This window comes from Schistocerca gregaria, chromosome 2 (genome assembly GCF_023897955.1).
Source record: "Schistocerca gregaria isolate iqSchGreg1 chromosome 2, iqSchGreg1.2, whole genome shotgun sequence".
Classification (NCBI taxonomy): Eukaryota; Metazoa; Arthropoda; class Insecta; order Orthoptera; family Acrididae; genus Schistocerca; species Schistocerca gregaria.
Window position 1 is genome coordinate 788,413,080 of NC_064921.1, and position 18,509 is coordinate 788,431,588.

Here is an 18,509-nt window from a genome sequence, read left to right on the forward strand (position 1 = left end):
TCAAAACACCAGTTAGAAACTGTCTTAAATTACAGGGAGGGTTACCGTTCGAGATATAGGTGGTTTTAGATAATATCGGGCAACATTTACTCGACTTATTCGAAGAAAAAGAATAATTGTTCGCTTGTTCCATGAATCGTACATGCTATCTCTTACTGTAATTTCAAACAAGCTAGAGCACACTATAACACTCGAAGTCAGAGAGGAGTATGACAACAATGTGAGTATTTACACGAAAGTATGTCGCATTAGTCTTTGCTACCAGTAATTCGTGTTTACGCATAGTGATTTACAGTTAACTACACTCAAGCACAAGTACACAAAAGTGTTATAAAATTATACATTTTCTCGGGATTCTATGGAGGAGAAGCACTTGCCAAGCAAATATAGCGATTTCGCCTCGTGTTTGAAGTTAATTTTGTTGTGTATTACATTTTTACTTATAATACAGTCCATTATATGTTAAAGCACTAAATATTGTAACCATTTTCGTCGACATTGTCGTTAGACAATCGTCTTTTTGTCAAAAATTGAACTTGATGTCTTGACAAAGATGCAGCAGCTGTTCGCGCCATCCGACTTGACGCAGAGTCATCAACACGTCTCTCTTGTAGGCCGTTGATCGAAATCTGGTTTAAAGTTAATTTTTCTCCTCATTGATTTGAACACGTAATCCGATGTACCAGAGGCAAGTGATCGTGACTGCTCTGCGCAGGAACAGTTCTGGAAACGAGTAACTCTTTCGCACCAGATTTTGTAGGCAGTGTCTATATATAACCATGAACGAAACTGCAAAATTTTATCATTCTGCCCTCATAAACACTGAGATGTACGAAAAATTTGCTTTTAAAACGGAGTTCCTTTATTTAATAATTCAGCAGTTTGAGGATTATTAGTTTAGTCTAAAACAACGGTTCATTGTTCACCTGAACACCTAAGACAGACCATGTGGGTTTCGTCACAGTCACTTCTCTTATTAAAGTACAGTTATCATGGCATGTTTGACCAACACGAAAGCCAGAAAACTTGTAAGAAACAAAATACTCATTAAGGTATATGGAATGCTCCCTTTATCGGCTCATAGATGTCAGACATACGTTAGTTGGTATTAAAACAGATACGAATACTGAATGTAACATACAAAACCATTTGCAGATTGTTACGGCCAAACTTTCAGGAAACATTCCTCACACACAAAGAAAGAAAATATATTATGTGGATATGTGTCCGGAAACGTTTACTTTCCATGTTAGAGCTCATTTTATTACTTCTCTTCAAATAACATTAATCATGGAATGGAAATACACAGCAACAGAACGTACCAGCTTGACTTCAAACACTTTGTTACAGGAAATGTGCGTCCTCCGTTAGAAAGGATACATGCATCCACCCTCCGTCGCATGGAATCCCTGATGCGGTGATACAGCCCTGGAGAATGGCGTATTATATCACAGTTGTCCACAATACGAGCACGAAGAGTCTCTACATTTGGTACCGGGGTTGCGTAGACAAGAGCTTTCGAATGCCCCCATAAATGAAAGTCAAGAGGATTGGGGTCAGGAGAGTGTAGAGGCCATGGAAATGGTCCGCCTCTACCAATCCATCAGTCACCGAAGCTGTTGTTGAGAAGCGTACAAACACTTCGACTGAAATGTGCAGGAGCTCCATCGTGCATGAACCACATGTTGTGTCGTACTTGTAAAGGCACATGTTCTAGCAGCACAGGTAGAGTATCCCGTATGAAATCATGATAACGTGCTCCATTGCGCGTAGGTGGAAGAACATGGGGCCCAATAAAGACACCATCAACAATGCCTGCCCAAACGTTCACAGAACATCTGTGTAGATGACGTGATTGCACAATTGCGTGCGGATTCTCGTCAGCCCACACATGTTGATTGTGAAAATTTACAATTTGATCACGTTGGAATGAAGCCTCATCCGTAAAGAGAACATTTGCACTGAAATGAGGATTGACATATTGTTGGATGAACCATTCGTAGAAGTGTACCCGTGGAGGCCAATCAGCTGCAGATAGTGCCTACACACGCTGTACATGGTACGGAAACAACTGGTTCTCCCGTAGCACTCTCCATACAGTGACGTGGTCAACGTAACCTTGTACAGCAGCAACTTCTCTGACGCTGACAATAGGGTTATCGTCAACTGCACGAAGAATTGCCTCGACCATTGCAGGTTTTGTTCTAGGTCTTCCCCAGTCGCGAGTCATAGGCAAGAAGGTTCCGTGCTCCTTACGCCGATCAATTGCTTCGAACGTCTTCTTGTCGGGACACCTTCGTTCTGGAAATCTGTCTCGATACAAACGTATCACGCCACGGCTATTGCCCCATGCTAATCCATACATCAAATGGGTATCTGCCAACTCCGCATTTGTAAACAATGCACTGACTGCCAAACCACGTTCGTGATGAACACTAACCTGTTGATGTTACGTACTGATGTGCTTGATGCTAGTACTGTAGAGCAATGAGTCGCATGTCAACACGAGCACCGAAGTCAACAGTACCTTCCTTCAATTGTGCCAACTGGCGGTGAATTGAGGAAGTACATTACATTCTGACGAAACTAAAATGAGCTCTAACATGGGAATGAAGCGTTTCCGGACACATATCCACATAACATCTTTTCTTTATTTGTGTGTGAGGAATGTTTCCTGAAAGTTTGGCCGTACCTTTTTGTAACACCCTGTATATGTTGTGAAGTTGCACCTAAAAGACCAAATTATTGGAAGAGGTATCTGCATGACGATGGTAGGTGAACAACACCTGTTTCTCTTACTGCCCATTTTTGTGCAGTCATTACTTCCTGAGTTACCTTAGAAGATTATTCAATAATAAGTTATTAAATGAAAATATGCAAAATATTTTACGAAATTAGTTCGTTTGTTTCCAGGACTAACACGAAGAGCGAAAACAGTTGAACTTCACTACGTGAGCAGCTCAGTAACATGTTTCTTCCTGTTATCATTACTATCTACACTCACAAGTTTGGAGCACTCTGCGCAGCTCACTGTCTCCTGTTCATATACTAGGCGTATATCAGTCGCTATTTTGATTCTAATTTGTGCACACAACTGCTATAAACTGCTTTTATTCAAAATTTGTGGTCCATTGTCAAACAACCTCTTGATAATTCTTTAAAGAACTTCATGAACAATATTTCCTCTTGCTTCCTCTCTAATGACATTCATTATAACACTAGTTCAAATGGTACAAATGACTCTGAGCACTATGGGACCTAACATCTGAGGTCATCATTCCCGTAGAACTTAGAACTATTTAACCTAACTAACCTAAGGACATCACCCACATCCATGCCCGAAGCAGGATTCGAACCTGCGACCGTAGCAGTCACGTGTTTCCAGACTGAAGCGCCTAGAACCGCTAGTACTGTCTGCAAGAAGTGCCAGTTGTTCCTGATGAATGTTGAGTGGTAACATCATTCACAAAAATAAGAAAGGAGGGTGGACCCAAAACTGAATCCAACGGCCTCCACGATTTCTCTCCACCGACTAAAATTGTCCCTATTTCGAACATGGGAACATTAAGTATAAAAATTTACATCCTGCTTGTTAAGCATTATTCAAACCAACTGTTTCTGAAGCCATTACTTCCATAAAGCTTTATCTTTTCTAAGACAGTCTATTAAGTTCAATGCCTTGAAAATGTCACAAAAGAAGTGCTTGGAGATATTTTATTGTTTACTTCCTTGCTTTTCGGCGACGATGCCCGGGAATGCTGCTTCCTGTCTCCCGTGCTACATCTACATACATCAAAAAAAGGTTTTGCGTCCCCTTGTTTCCCAGAACTCCTGAAGACAGACGTTGACTGTGAATAACGTATCACAGACACAGTCCCTTTGACTGTTCTGAGATGCCACGAAACCCCCTCCCCACCCCCCACCCCCCACCCCAAAGGTGTAAGCAACCATGTCTGAGCAGCGTGTATTAGATGGACGCGGTCCGACAGCCGATCAGTTCCAGTCATTCCACGAGAAAGGAGGTACATGGCTCATGTTGCTGGTAGTTCAGCCATGCCTAGACGGTCGGTACCACTCTTCGATCGGGTGCGCATTGTTACTCTGTGCCAAGAAGGGCTCTCAACAAGGGAAGTGTCAAGGCGTTTCAGAGTAAACCAAAGCAAATGTTGTTCAGACATGGAAGAGATACAGAGAGAGACGGGAACTGTCGATGACATGCCTCGCTCAGGCCGCCCAAGGGCTACTACTGCAGTGGATGACTGCTACCTACGGATTATGGCTCGGAGGAACCCTGACAGAAACGCCACCATGTTGAATAATGCTTTTCGTGCACCCACATTACGTCGTATCACGACTCAAACTGTGCACTATAAGCTGCATGATACGCAACTTCACTCCCGACGTCCATGGCGAGGTCCATCTTTGCAACCACGAGACCATGCAATTCGGTACAGATTGGCCCAATCACAAGCCGAATGGACCGCTCACGTTTGTCATCACATTCTCTTCACCGATGAGTGTCGCATATACCATCAACCATACACTCGTCGGAGACGTGTTCGAGGTAATCCGTTCAGGCTGAGCGCCTTAGACATACACAGCCCAGCGAGTGAAGCAAGGTGGAAGTTAGTTGCTGTTTTGGGGTGGCATTATGTGGGGCCGACATACGCCGCTGGTGGTCACGGAAGGCGCCGTAACGACTGTACGATACGTAAATGCCAAACTGCGAGCGATAGTGCAACCATATCATCTGTATACTGGCGAGCCGTTCGCCTTTTCGACGAAAATTCGCACCCCCATGGTGCACGTCTTGTGAGTGACTTCCTCCAGAACAACGACATCGCTCGAGTTGAGTGGCCACCGCGTCCTCCAGACATGAACCCCATCGAACATGCCAGAGTTAGATTGAAAAACACTTTTTATGGACAACGCAACCGACTAACCACTCTGAGGGATCGACTCCGAAACGCTGTCGAGGAGTTGGACAAGTTGGACCAACAGTGTCTTGATGAACTTGTGGATAGTATGCTACGACAAATACAGGTATGCGTCAATGCAAGAGGGCGTGCTACTGGGTATTAGAGGTACCCGTGTGTACAGAAATCTGTACCACCACCTCTGAAGGTCTCGCTGTATGGTGGTACAACATGCAATGGGTAGTAAAAAAGGTGGAAATAATCTTTACGTTGATCTCTAATCCAATTTTCTATACAGGTTCCGGAACTCTCGGAACCGAGGTGATGCAAAACTTTTTTGATGTCTGTGTCCTGTATCTTATACTGCAGACGTGCGCACGTAACATCCAACAGTACAAGCACACCAAAACGCCGAAAAACCTATCTTGCTGTCTGCTCCTTCAAAGCTTCACGTCCTGTTGTAACTGTTGTAACATCTGGCGATGCAATTTAGCTAAAACGCAGGCAACACACATCTGAATAACCACTAGTCGAATCTCCTTCCGCGCCCTAGATCTAATCATAATACAGACACTCGAGCTACGTTTGTAATATAAGACAAGAGGAATCTACTTTTTGCTGGAGACTAAACCACTTACTAACTGTAATAGGTAGGAGACACGTTCGTTACAGTAACAGTTTGTTCCAGAGATCACAAATTCACCCGATAGAGTTCAGTGCCGGCAGCGACAGTCACAATTTGTTTGTACATCGCACATCAACGGAGCGTAATTTCATTATCTGGGTCAAGTTTCCTTCGCCCTGGCTCAGATGGCTTCTTCAGATACGACAATCTTCCAGTACGCGCATGTAGGTAGCTGATCATAGCCATTATAACCCTTATAACAACAGTATAATTTTCATTGCTGTTGGGTCTGTAGCTGCAATGAATTTTTTGAATTATTTCGTGATACCTTCAGTTTCCATTCTCTTTGTTTCACGAAAGATTCTACAATCTCGGCCGTAGAACATTTTCAAGTAACTAAAACGGAGTAACTATGCGTTGGATACATTAGCGTCACTTGTGATTTTAACATAGAAACAAGTGATATCTCTTGGATATACGAGGCGCATCGTAACTTGCTTTCAGGACGATTCCTTAGCGGTATATTATTGTATGAACGTCCTTAGTGCTCTATCTGCATGTAACTGTCACAAGATAAATTAGAGAAGGTCTTTCACTATTTTAGGAGCACATTACTTTGGGGCAGTTGTTGCGCAGCCCTCATATATAAGAGCGATGTATTTAACGCTCTTAAACTACAAGGATTATAATTATTTTACAGAAAGTAAGCTATATGTGTCTTTGTGGCTACGTTTAATTACCGTTCATAACTGGTGTAAATATGAATGCATGTAATTTCTTTAGCATAACATGTAAGTATTTCTTCTGTTATTGTGGGAACAACACTTTTATGAATAGTTGTTACAAAGATCTCGATTTAATCGAGAGCAATACTCTAGTTAAACAGTACAGAAAACTATGAGAATCGAAAAAAATCTGTTGTATGGTTGCGTGATTTTTCACATTACAGTCATATTTATTAACGATTGTAGAGATAATTGTTATAATTATAAGGTATATTTTAACGGTCTACGATGCTTCGTCATAGGATTGGTAAAAACGTTTCTATGAACCTTCCATTTCTCAGGTCTTTTTGATCATTCAAAACACTGACTGGTTGACCTTTCAGATGGTTGGAAATTCCATTTTCTTCCATTATATCCATAATTTTTCCTTTCTGTAACTTACTTCATATTTGTAGTGAATCATCGACATTAGGTATTTTGCGGTTAGCGTCTTTTCAGCGTGAAGCAAATGTGGGTCGGTTACTGTATTCCAGGCAAGAAACTTACAATGTTTTAGAGCTCTCTACGTACGTTCCGTAAAAAGTAGCACACATAAAACTGGGGGGAAAATCATTTTTCTTAGAAACATTGGAACAGTAATAGTTCCTGAGATCTGTCCTTGAGTGAACTGAGAAGGAAAATTAATGCATGGCAGAACAAAACCCACACTTGTCCAAACGCTATACAGAGAGCAGCGGCGTAAACGTAGCTTAAACCGACAGAGCAGCGAGTCGTTGTTAGTCTCATTTTCTCGCATTTATCCATAGTTAAGGACAACTTGCATCCGTTAAACCAAGTGAAAATTCTGTCCAAGTCACCCTGTAGTTCCTTATGCTCAAGCAGCGATCATGTATTCTTGCCCGTAATAATAACGTGTTTTCGAAAGGTAATAGTACTGCTAAGCCGGTCTGAAAAATCGTTTACGTTTGCTGCGAACGTTCCTTAGGGATAACCGAATTTTACTTTTGCATCAGTTGCACGTTCGAATCCCAGTTGAGCGTGCTGGGTTCCATTGGACAGATATTCTAGAAACGAGTCACAGATTTCGGAGACATAAGTACTCCGTGTCATCGTAGGTTAGTTATCACTCGACGATGTGGTACAGTGTTGATTAACATTCTTAACTCTATGTGTATGGGATATGTAGATTCACCTCCTCCTACTGTCTGCAACATGCAGTATTTCACACGAGTGGTCTTTTCGGAAGCCGTGTTATCTTTCTTCCAGGAAGGATGTGCTGCCCATACGATCTGTGTGCGTGTGTGTGTGTGTTTCTATAAAGCTGATTACGAGTATTGTATATTATACGCCGGAAGTGTGACTAATGTATGTGAAATGAATCAGAAATTCTTAAATTAGATTTTATATTCGAGTTGTCGTTGCTACCGGAATTACTGAAGCCTAAGATGATATTTTTTGTGTAAGCTTGGAGGGTTGATAGCGAGGCAGGTTCTGCTGCTATATATTCCAGCCATGAACGAAGAGGTCTCTTTGAAGCTAAGACTCCTTGGTCCCCACCTTTATTGCCTTTTTAGAATACTCTGGTGCAAATACGTGATCGGTCATGTGTAAGTAACTTTGACACAGAGAGTAAAACTGGCGTGAACTGCGCTTCGCCGTCTGACAAAAGGCCGTGAGGTCAGAGATCAATGGAAGCTGTAACCGTCACTTTTCGGACGAGTTCCAATAACATTTTGGCCATTTCCTTCAGATAATGTGTATTTCTGAACCACTTTTACCAAAGATTATGAAGCACTGCTTTTAAATATGATAAATTATCACTACTTAAAATTACATGTCTCACACCAGATAATATTGCAAGAAAAGAAAATAACAATTGACGTCTTTCAGTGTACAGAGATGGCACGAAACCTGAGCATCACTGGCTTTATTCTTGGTAGGGACAAAGTGGTCCTCGTATCATCGTGGATAAATACATTTCATGTATTTTTAAACAAGACATGATATATTAGGTGCCTGGCAAGTGACTTGGCCAAATGCTGTTTGAGTTTCCTGCTAGGAACTGACAAATTTGTGTCTTTCGATCAGGACCTGTCAAGGAGAAGTTAATCATTCACTGAATATTTACAAGATTTTTGTTTTCCTTTCCTCGGTTCTAGCGTCAGATCACTTTTGTTCAGAGTAATTTCAAATTGTATGTTTATAAACGTGTTAAGTAACGGGTAACTAACAGTGCTTCCTGTTGTCAATTTTTTGCGAGACTTTTCACAATCTGTGATGATAAAAACGCATAGGATTTCGTTGAGCTAGGGAGAAACTAGAGGAAGAACTACGCCAGGGCTTTGCTGGACTGTACGTCTAGAAGTCCTCTTACTCCAACCTAAAAGCCGTGGCCTTTCCTCGGCGAGTGACGTCAAAGATTGTCCTACAACAACTACTCCTACGTTGCCAAATCAGTTGTTCCTTTTGGCACATTCTTGCCTCAGCAACGCCAGAGGAATTTGTTTAAGTTTCCTGGTGATGTTCGTTGATACTGTTCGAAACCTGCGACTGACTCTATCTCTGTTTTCTCTACCAAGCGTAAACTTAATGGTACAGTTTCACTTAGACAGCCAAGGTGCGAACAATTGAAAAATCGTGATGGCAGACAATCAGTAACGATACGTCGCCATATAAGCGCCATTATTTTCTCTATTAAATCCTTCGTTCACGTCACTGACTGTCGTTCCATTACACCTTTAAAAACATAATATTGCCTCATTGGTACTCGCGCAGTTGGTTGGTGTGCGGTGATGAACCAAAACCATCGGATCACTATCGTGCCTTACGTAGAAGAAATAAAATTTTTGAAATTAAGATTGTGAAGTGCCTTTAACGAGATGCTAAACGTGGGTAGGACGTCAAACGGGGCGACTCTGCGCAGGAGAGGCATTACAGGACATTCTAATTTCCACTGTCCATATTCATAAAGCATTATCAGCATGACCAGGAAGGATTGAGGATTCACACTCATAGCAGTGGAGGTTCAGAAACATCAGAAATTTTTTTTTAACATGTGAAATTTCATCTTTTTTTCACTTACTATTGGCTACATTTGTTGCTATAGGTACACGTTTCTTCAAAAGTAAGAGAGATTCTTCGAAGAATTTTGTACAGCATACGAACCATACTTACAAACCATACGTACCATCGATCGACTGTCGGCACTTTGCAGAGGGCACACCTCAGCAGGTTGTGCATTGCAATTCATACAACAGAAACACATCATCAACACTTGCAGTGTCTCCCGATATTTCTATGACCATAAACTCATTTGCAGAAGCAGAACAATTAAAAGATTGTGTGTTGATAACCCTACCACTTTACACTTCTGAAATCGAAACACAGTTAGCATATTGCTGTGGAACCCCGAAAGTAGGATCGAACTGATGTCCAGCGAATTTACGAGTATCTAAATACAATTTAAATTAATGTCCGCTGTTACTCTTTCAGGGGGATTCATTGAATATCATTAACCTGGCGACCCTATTCCATTCGATTATGTTAAATAGCGCAGCAGACATATCCATTAATTTAAGACGCTTGCGGAGGGGTGCGAAGAAAAACGAAAAGAGACGTCCTTTGGGTCGTGTGCTCTATTCTAGCCACCAGAAAATACGAAAGAAATTTAAATCAATGATATAAATGAGAGATGTAAACAATGTAAACGACCTGAAGATGAACACCTGCCCAAAACCAATCGTGTGTCAAGTAAGCTGACCTCCTATTGTGACTATTAGGTATTATTAGACACCTTGGGAAAGAACCGTCACGGAGTTCAAAATTTCTCAAAATATTCGTTCTGCTAGCGACCCAAATCAGGGAGAAAAAGAGGCTACTGAGGAAGCAGTATCATGTTTCAGAAAGCGTCTATCGAGGGTCAGCAGCATAAAAGCGCATCTACATCATACTCAGCAAGCCACCTAATGATGTGTGGCGGAGGGTACTTTCGGTACCACTATCTGATCCCTCCAACCCCTTTTTCACTCGCGAATAGTGCGTGGGAAGAATGATTGTCGGAAAGCCACTGTACTGGCTCTAATTTCTCGAATTTTCTCCTCGTGGTCAATACGCTAAATGTTTGTGAGGGGGATGGGGGTGGGGGAACAAGCGCCTTATAAGACACTTCTTTCGTGGATGAGTTACATACCCTTAAGATTCTTCCGATGAATCTGAGTCTGTTGTCTGCTTTCCCCACTATCTTTTTTATATGGCCATTCCACTTAAGGTCGTTCTGGATGGTTATGCCTAGATATTTTACGGCATACGCTGTCTTCAGCTGTTTGTCATCAATAGTGAAGTTTTACGGTAGTGGATCTCTTTTTCTATGTGTGCGCAATATGTTACATTTATTTACGTTCAGGGTCAACTGTCAGAGCCAGCACCTATCATCAATTCTCTACAGGTCGTTCTGCCAATTCTTAATATCTCCAGGAGTTGCTACTTTGGTGTTGGCAACTTCATCATCAGAAAATAGCCTTAAAGAGCAACCGACGCCTTAAACTAGATCTCATATATATATATATATATATATATATATATATATATATATATATATATTGTAAACAGCAACGGTCCTATTACACTTCCTTGTGATACTCCGGATATTACCGTTGCATCTGTCGATTTTGGTCCGTTAAGAGTGACATGTTGAGTTCCATCTGCAAGAAAGTCTTGAATCCAGTGACAGGTCTTCTCGTATTTTTTTCGTTAAACGGCAATGCGGGACGGTGTCAAAAGCCTTGCTCAAATCAATGAACACGGCATCAACCAGAGCGCCTTTGTCCACTGCGCTGTGGATCTCATGAAGGAACAGAGCGAGCTGAGTTTCGCAGGATCTCTGTTTCCGAAATCCATGTTGGTTTTTGTAGAGGAGCTGTTCAGTTTCCAAGAACGTCATAATTCTTGAGCATAAAACATGTTCCACAATTCTACAACAGATTGACGTCAACGATATAGATGTATAATTGTGTGAATTTGTCTTAAGGACTTTCTTATAAAAGGGAATGAACGGCGCTTTTTCCAGTCATTAGGTACATTTCGTTGCTCAAGCGATCTACGATAAATTACTGCCAGAAGGGGAGCCAGTTCTTTCGCATAATCTTTATAGAATCTTATAGGTATCTCATCTGCTCCTGACGCGTTTCCACTACTAAGCGCTTGTAGCTGCTTTTCACTTCCGCGATCGGTTATCTCCGCATCTGACATTTCGACGTTTGCACGACGATTGAAAGGAGGGATAGTGTTACGTCCTTCCGCGGTGAAACGACTTCGGAAGACTGAATTCAGTATTTTGGCCTTCACTCTGTTATCTTCCGTTTCGGTGCCGATGTGGTCGCTGAGAGAATGAAAAGATGATTTTGACCCTTTTACTGATTTTATATCTACATCTACATCTATATTCATACTCAGCAAGTCACCCAACGGTGTGTGGCGGAGGGCACTTTACGTGCCACTGTCATTACCTCCCTTTTCTGTTCCAGTCGCGTATGGTTCGCGGGAAGAACGACAGTCTGAAAGCCTCCGTGCGCGCTCTAATCTCTCTAATTTTACATTCGTGATCTCCACGGGAGGTATAAGTAGGGGGAAGCAGTATATTCGATACCTCATCCAGAAACGCACATTCTCGAAACCTGGCGAGCAAGCTACAACGCGATGCAGAGCGCCTCTCTTGCAGAGTCTGCCACTTGAGTTTGCTAAACATCTCCGTAACGCTATCACGTGTACCAAATAACCCTGTGACGAAACGCGCCGCTCTTCTTTGGATCTTCTCTATCTCCTCCGTCAACCCGATCTGGTACCGATTCCACACTGATGAGCAATACTCAAGTATAGGTCGAACGAGTGTTTTGTAAGCCACCTCCTTTGTTGATGGACTACATTTTCTAAGGACTCTCCCAATGAATCTCAACCTGGTACCCGCCTTACCAACAATTAATTTTATATGATCATTCCGTTTCAAATCGTTCCGCACGCAAACTTCCAGATATTTAACAGAAGCAACTGCTACCAGTGTTTGTTCCGCTATCATATAATCATACAATAAAGGATCCTTCTTTCTATGTACTCGCTATACATTACATTTGTCTATGTTAAGGCCCAGTTGCCACTCCCTGCACCAAGTGCCTATCCGCTGCAGATCTTCCTGCATTTCGCCACAATTTCCTAGTGCTGCAACTTCTCTGTATATTACAGCATCATCCTCGAAAAGCCGCATTGAACTTCTCACTCTATCTACTAGGTCATTTACATATATTGTGAAAAGCAATGGTCCCATAACACTCCCCTGTGGCACGCCAGAGTTTACTTTAACGTCTGTAGACGTCTCTCCATTGATAACAACATGCTGTGTTCTGTTTGCTAAAAACTCTTCAACCCAGCCACACAGCTGGTCTGATATTCCGTAGGCTCGTACTTTGTTTATCAGGCGACAGTGCGGAACTGTATCGAACTCCTTCCGGAAGTCTAGGAATATAGCATCTACCTGGGAGCCTGTATCTAATAATTTCTGGGAGTCATGAACAAATAAAGCGAGTTGGGTTGCACGCGATCGCTGTTTCCGGAATCCATGTTGATTCCTACAGAGTAGATTCTGGGTTTCCATAAACGACATGATACTCGAGCAAAAAACATATTCTAAAATTCTACGACCAAAATTTCTTAGAGTTTTTACTCAGATCGATTGACAACGTCCTACTTTCAAAATCATTGAACGCTTCTCTCATTGCTCTCCTTACGCCCATTGCCACAACTTCGTCATCGTCACAGAATAATTGATGCTGACCACTGAGACATTCTGAAATCTGTATCCTGTCACTCTTGCTGAGCAAATATATCTTCCTACCTTTTTTAAAATTCCTTGTACGACCCGTCGTGGTAGATGCTGTAACGCATATCAGTCCCCTTAACACTACCGACTCATCTATGTGTACAGAGAAATATTGCACCGGAAATATTGCGGAAACGGGAAATGTTACTGATGTCTGGTTTTCACAGAATGGATTGGCAGTCAGAGGCAGATATTATTAGCGAATCAACAGATTGTAATGAACTAGAAAGTGTGTTTTTGAGCAAACATTCACTTTTAAGTGGAGCAATGGCTATTGCCATTAACAGACTGAAAGTGGAGTAAATTAAAATGTCAGTGGCGTTTGTTGCAGACTTCTAATGCGGATCGTTTACGAGATATCGTATTTTCAAACGTTCCCACTCCTACAATTGTACAGTTCCTGGGGTAGCACACGGTGTAGAACAACACAAGTGCTTACGCTAGATACGTGGATTCTGACAAGTAACGAAACAGTTTATCACTACAGGTTGGGTACAAAATGAACACACTCTGTTATGGAACGACTCCTACCACATATGCTAGCATTTCAGCGAAGATGTCCTAGAAGGCTGCACTTATACATCGTTGCTTACCATCAGATATACTAGGTATGTCCTTGCAGATAGCATCTTCCAGCTTTCCCCATGGAAAAATGTCTACAAGAGTCAAATCCGGAGAATGGTCAGGCCGAGGTACAGGTTCCTTGCGTCCAATCCAACTGTTTGGCAACAATTTGTGAAGACATGCTGTAGCACTTCGTGCAGCATTAGCGGGGCAGCCATCAGGTAGGTACCACATATTTTTCCTAGTCTGCAGGGGAAAATCTTTTAGTATACCCGGAAGATTGTTTATTGGGAAGCTGAGATACTTATGCGTGTTCAGTGTTAACGTCATTGAGAAACGGGCGTATGAGCTGACGGTTCCCTATCCCATACCAAGTGTTTACAATCCATGGACGCTCACACGTTCCATCTGACGAAGCCCATGTGGGTTCTCAGCAGACCAATAGTGTGTGTTTCGACGGTTTACCTGGCCATAAATGGTAAATATAACTTCTTCACTAAACAAGATACGTGATAAATCAGAAATATCCTGTCTTAATGAACATGTGCAGAAGTTAACAAGATTCTCATAATAGTTACTATGCAACTTTTAATAGAGACCACTTTTTAGTGAGTTTACGCGGGAGTTAACGTGTGGATCGATAACAACAGCAACAAGAACATTGTTTTGCCCCCTTCTGTTACGCTGTCTAGGTGTTACAGTACCACTTCTACGTAACTGGTTGAAGAGGCTGATAAATAATTGTCGATATGGTTGACGTCTATTGGAATATCTTGCCGCATACACTGTACGAGAGTGAACTGCTTTCTCCCTATACTTTTTATACACCAAGAGCATGTCAGCTTTCTCTGCATCGCTAAATCCCATTGCTCACTCACGACTTACTGCTTGCACTGTCGCATACTAACTGACTAACAAGTTGCTGTCCATGCAAGGAACATGCAAGTACACTGTAAGCAAAGATAACAACATCGTACCTAGCAACTAAGTAGCTTGAATGGCACAAACACCAATCGGTTTGCGAAATTGTCAAAATGTGATATTTCGTAAACGACTTCCACTAAAATCCTACAACAGACACCACTAACTTTCTAACTTAGCCCATACTTTGTTTTTTAATGTCAATGGGCACTGGCACATATAAAAAAATGTATGTTTGCACAAAAAATAAAACTTTCTAAGTATTATTACAATCAATTGATTGGCTAATAATATGAACCCTTGGCTACCAATCCATCCTGTGAAAACCGTACATCAATAGCACTTTTCATTTCCATTATATCTGCCGTACAAGTTTTACGCGATTCGCCCTGTATACTTACTATTGCAAACTGATAAACGATAGTTTCACAGCAGAGGTATAAAGTTGTGGGCGCATAGGATTATTCGGGCAACGGCCTTGCCGCAGTGGATACACCGGTTCCCGCGAGATCACCGAAGTTAAGCGCTGTCGGGCGTGGTCAGCACTTGAATGGGTGACCACCCAGGCTGCCATGCGCTGTTGCCATTTTTCGGGGTGCACTCAGCCTCTTGATGCTAATTGAGGAACTACTTGACCGAATAGTAGCGGCTTCGGTCAAGAATACCATCATAACGACCGGGAGATCAGTGTGCTGACCCCAAGCCCCCCGTATCTTCATCCTCTCCTAAGGACGACACGGCGGTCGGATGGTCCCAGTAGGCCACTCGTGGCATGAAGACGGAGTGCTATAGGCTTTATCGACCTCGAAAGAATGTTTGACTGAGAAGAACTAGAGTAAGCTAGAGAGAAAAATGGATTATATATGATTTGTACACGAATCTAAAGAATAAGAAAGAAAGACCAAGAACGAAATGCTCGAAAAAAAAAACAGTGTAAGATAGGGACATGGTCTTTCGCCCTTCTGTTCAATCTATACGTCGAAGAAGCAATAACGGCATCAGAAGGAAGGTCCAAGATTGGCACGAAAATTCTAGACGAAAGAATGCCAGTTATAAGATTCCTTTTTGGCACTTCTATACTAAGTGAAAGTAAAGAAGAACGCACGATCTTTCAAATTAAATGGTTTAATGGGTATAGAATATAGACTTGGACTAAACCGAGGAAAGAGGAATGTAATGAATAGTAGCGTGGTTCAGAATAGCGAGAAAGTTAATATTAAAGTTGGTAACCATGAAGTAAAGGAATTCTAGTCTGTCCGTAGGAAAATAACATATGTACTTTTGTAGCACAGCACTGCATACAGTATTGATCTATGCGCTGTGTGAAAACTAGAAAAGAAGAGAACTGAAGCATTTTAGATCTACTGCTATAGAATAATGTCCAAAATTAGTAGCAGACAAGTGATAAGAAATGAGGAGGTTTTCAGCAGAACAGGAGTACAACACTGGCAAGACAAATAGACAGTAGGAATATCTTCCATAGAACTAGAGGAAGCTGTAGAGGGGAAAGGCTGTAGCGGAAGACAGAGACTCGCACACATCCAACCAATAACTGAGGACATACGTTGCAAGTGCTACACTCAGATGTGTAGGATGGTACGAGTAAGCAATTGGTGGTGAGTCGCATTAAACAAGTCGGAAGAATGACGACTAAAACAAACCGGACGAATACTTGTTGGGCTAGCGCTGTGAGGGTTCCATAAACTCTTCATTATGGGTACAGATAATCCGCATGGCTCGATGGAGCAAATCGTTCTACTGGACGTCACTTCGACAACTTCCGTGACTCTAACCTGCACCTGTTATCTGACTACGGAAAGGAGACGTACAGTTTAACGTGACATCAAAACCAGGTGTTGTTTGTGGCAGCTACCCCAAATTGCTCAGTGGTAAAGGCTAGATTAGAACGAATAATAAAAAATCCATAGTCTGACCGAGATTCTATCCCGCGGACTCTCGGTTTCAAGACACACGATTTACCTCTAGATCACCAGGCCCGACTCGTGTACAGATAGTTCACGTACACGAGACTTTAGTTTCACCCGACGTGTACAAATAACTTAAGAGAATGCAGCCGGGTGATGTCGTCGAAGACTGCCGATATTTCGACAGCTGACCACCCTGTCATGTTTAAGTCAAGGCCGCAGAAAGTGAGGGCTGTCGAAGGTAATTTAAATCCTCGGTTTTCAGAGCAATTCCGGAAAGACAACATACACCCGGCTACATTCCTGTAAGTTATTTTAATAACATACACGCCGGGAGAAGCCCAAGTCTCGTATACATGAACTGTCTGCACACGAATCGGGCCTTGTTATTCAGCCGTAAGGCCGGTATTACAATGTTATATTTCTTTGTGAAAGTTGATACGTCAAAATTTTACGTCAATAGCATCTGACGGTATAAGAGGAGACCTCGTCAAATTTCGTCTTTCGTCAAAGAAATACGCTACCGGCCACTAAAATTTCTACACCACGAAGATGACGTGCTACAGACGCGAAATTGACCCGACAAGAAGAAGATGCTTGATATGCAAATGATTAGCTTTTCAGAGCATTCACACAAGGTTGGCGCCGTTGGCGACACCTACAACGTGCTGACATGAGGAAAGTTTCCAACCGATTTCTCATAGACAATCAGCAGTTGCCCGGCGTTGCCTGGTGAAACGTTGTTGTGATGCCTCGTGTAAGGAGGAGAAATGCGTACCATCACGTTTCCGACTTTGATAAAGGTCGGATTGTACCCTATCGTGATTGCGGTTTATCGTATCGCGACATTGCTGCTTGCGTTGATCGAAATCCAATGACTGTTAGCAGAATATGGAATCGGTGGGTTCAGGAGGGTAATACGGAACGCCGCGCTGGATCCCAACGGCCTCGTATCACTAGCAGTCGAGATGACAGGCATCTTATCCGCATGGCTGTAACTGATCGTGTAGCCACGTCTCGATCGCTGAGTTACCAGATGGGGACGTTTGCAAGACAACAACCATCAGCACGAACAGTTCGAGCTCGGAGACCATGGCTGCGGTTACCCTTGTGGCTGCATCACAGGAGTGCCTACGGTGGTGTACTCAATGACGAACCTGGGTGCACGAATGGCAAAACATCATTTTTTTCGGATGAATCCAGTTTCTGTTTATAGAATCATGTTGGTCACATCCGTGTTTGGCGACATCGCGTTGAACGCACAATGGAAGGGTGTATCCGTCATCGCCATACTGGTGTATCACCCAGCGTGTTGGTATGGGGTTACACATCTCGGTCACCTCTTGTTCGCACTGACGGCACTTTGAACAGTGGACGTTACATTTCAGATATGTTACGATCCGTGGCTCTACCCTTCATTAGATCCCTGCGAAACCCTACATTTCAGCAGGATAATGCACGACCTCGTGTTGCAGGTCCCGTACTGGCCTTTCTGGATACAGAAAATGTTCTACTGCTGCCCTGGCCAGCACGTTCTCCAGGTCTCTCACCAATTGTAAACGTCTGGTCAATGGTGGTCGAGCAAATGGCTCGCCACAATACGCCAGTCGCTACTCTTGATGAACTGTGGTATCGTGTTGAAGCTACATCAGCAGCTGTACCTGTACACGCCATCCAAGCTCTGTTTGACTCAATGCCCCGGCGTATCAAGGCCCTTATTATGGCCAAATGTGGTTGTTCTGTGTACTGACTTCTCAGGATCTGTGCACCCAAATTGCGTGAAAATTTAATCACATGTTAGTTCTAGTGTAATATAGTTGTCCAATGAATACCCATTTATCATCTGCATTTCTGCTTGGTGTAGCAATTTTAATGGCCAGTAGTGTATAATCAAATCTGGAAAAAATTTGGAAAGATGTGGAAAGGTCTCATGGAACCAAACTGCTGAGGTCATCGGTCCCTAAG

General features: G+C 42.5%; 1 protein-coding gene and 1 pseudogene across 1 annotated transcript in view; both read left to right on the top strand.

Annotated features, from left to right (window-relative positions):
• Positions 1–18,509, top strand: part of LOC126335046 (uncharacterized) — a 209,240-nt gene that overhangs the window by 99,948 nt on the left and 90,783 nt on the right. The gene's annotated exons all lie outside the window — the stretch shown is intronic.
• LOC126337112 (5S ribosomal RNA) lies at positions 15,088–15,205 on the top strand (annotated as a pseudogene).